The sequence below is a fragment of the Penaeus monodon genome, chromosome 14 (genome assembly GCF_015228065.2).
Source record: "Penaeus monodon isolate SGIC_2016 chromosome 14, NSTDA_Pmon_1, whole genome shotgun sequence".
Classification (NCBI taxonomy): Eukaryota; Metazoa; Arthropoda; class Malacostraca; order Decapoda; family Penaeidae; genus Penaeus; species Penaeus monodon.
In genome coordinates, this window is record NC_051399.1 from 26,228,655 (window position 1) to 26,231,154 (window position 2,500).

A 2,500-nucleotide genomic window follows, 5' to 3' on the forward strand; every position below is an offset into this window, starting at 1 on the left:
CACCATCTTTTGTCTTTGCACTCTCCATCAATCACACTCCCCCAATTCTAAAGGCTTAAACAAATGAATGAACAAACAAACAAATGCAACCCATATATATTCCATCCCACTTTTCCACTGTACCTGAATCATGCCCCCCCCCCCTTAGCTGCCTTCCCCCTCCCCTCCCACAGGACGTAGAGAGTCTGGGAGAGAGATAGAAAGAAGCAGGTGAAAGAGAAGGAGGATGGGGAGGGAAAGGGGGAGAGGAGGGAGGGAAAGAAATAAGAAAGACAGGTGAGGAGGAGGATGGCGAGGGAAAAGGGGAAGGGGGTGAGGAGGGAATAGGGAGGAGAAGGATAGGGAGGGAAAAGGGGGAAGGCAATGTGGAGGAAATAGAAGAAGGGGGAGAGAGGAGAGAAAAGGAGAGAGGGAAAGAAAGAGGGAAGAAAAAGAGGGAGAGAAGGGGAGGCGAGATAGAGAAACTGTTAGACCGAAAGAGAATGGAAATGAGAGAAAAACATAGCCCCCCTTCTTGACAGATTCGAACGCCTCCCCATATGCAAAACAGGTGCCGTACACCCAATAGTTGGAGGCTTTGTAGTTCCGCCAAGGGTGAGAAACGGAGGCCAAGCAGGGGAAGGGGGAAGTAGGGGCGAGGGAGGTAGCTGGGGAAAGGGTAGGAGCAGGGGAAGGGGAGGGAGTAGGGGAAGAGGAGGGGAAGGAGCAGGGAAGGGGAGGGAGCAGGGGAGTGCCAGGAGAGGGGGTAGGGTGACAACCAAAGACGAGGAGGCAGGGGGGGTGGAAGGGAACTGGGAACGGGAGGAAGGGGGGTGGGGGCAGGAGGAAGGGAGAAATGGAGGGATGAGAAGAGGAAGAGAGATAATAAGGACGTCAAAGAGTATTCTTTCCAGGAGTAATGGGGAAAGGGTAGGGGGAGGGGGGAGGAAGGAAAAGGGTAGGGGGAGGAGGAGGAGGAGAAGGAGGTGGTGGAGGCGGTGGAGAAGGGGAAGGAAAGAGGAAGGAATAGGAGGAGAAGGAGAGGAATGGAAGAATTAATGTCTATGTGCGTGAGTATAATGTCTGTTTAGTAATATGTGTATTTGCTTAACATAGACAGGTACACAGACGAATCGATAGTAGCATGTATATATAAACAGAGGCAAACAAGAAGTAAATATAATTTCTGTACATGATTTCTCTCTCGTATAAACTCTTGAATATAGATGGGAAGGAAAGGGGAAGAGGAAGAAGAATGAAAGCAAAGGAAGAACAAATAATGACCATCGCTAATTTTGTTAGATGGGGAGGAGGAAAAGTAAGAACAAGATGGTGAACAAAACGAGAAGGCAGAGGAGAGAGAGAGAGAGAGAGAGAGAGAGAGAGAGAGAGAAAGAGAGAGAGAGAGAGAGAGAGAGAGAGAGAGAGAGAGAGAGAGAGAGAGAAGAGAGAAGAGAGAGAGAGAGAGAGAAGGAGAACGATAGAGAGATTGACTTAGAGACAGCAACATAGACACTTCGTTATATGGATATATTAGATAAAGCGATAGAGAAAGAGGCAGAAACACAAACAGAAACAGGCACGCATAGACACAGGGACACACAAAAGAGACAGAGAAAGAAAGAAAAGCGAACAGGATCGCTGAAGGAGGAAGAGGACCAGGGATGAGATGAGGGAAAGGAGAGGCGTAGGAGGCAGTGAGGAATGTCTTTGAGGAGACTGATGGTGTAAAGGCGCCCATTGATATATCGGGGAAAAGGACAGGAGATCGGATAATGGAAAGGATAATAGCAAGAATAAATGGAAAAATGGGCAAAGGATAATGGAGAATTTTCTCTTGCTCTTCTTCATCCTCGTCCTTCTTTTTTCTATACTTCCTCCTTTTCTTCCTTCCTCCTTGCTCCCTCCCCCCTCCCCCTCCCCCCCTCCCCCTCCTCCTTTTTTTCTATATTTCCTGCTCTTCCTCCTCTTCTTTCCCCCCTCCCCTTCTTCCTCCCTTCCCCACCCCCCCCCCCCCCCCCTCTCCCCTCCTCTCCCTCTCCCTCTCCTCCTCCCCTGCCAATTTCATCACTCCAGACGTACGAGTTTCCTTAAGAAGAGAGATTTAAAAGTAAAGGAATCAAGATGGCGTTTAATGGATAGATTTCTACGTGTGAGGGGCGTGAGGGCTGAGCGCGCGCGTGTGTATATATATGCAAATGAGGAGGGAGGAAAGACCGAATGAGGGATATTGAGGAAGGAAATGTGAGGTGAACTGAGGGGGGGGGTGGAGGTGGAGGTAAATGTGGAAGTGGAGGTAAATGTGGAAGTGGAGGTGGGGGGGGGTGGAAGAGGAGGTGGTGGTGACGGTGAAGTATGAAATTGAGGAGGATGAGGAAGAAGTGGAAGAAGAGGGGGTGGAGAAGGAGGACAACGAATGGAAATGAAAATAAAAGAAATTGGAGGAGAGGAAGAAGTAAAGATACGGAGAGAGAGAGAGAGAGAGAGAGTAGAGAGATGATCGAGCAGCTAGCGACGAGAA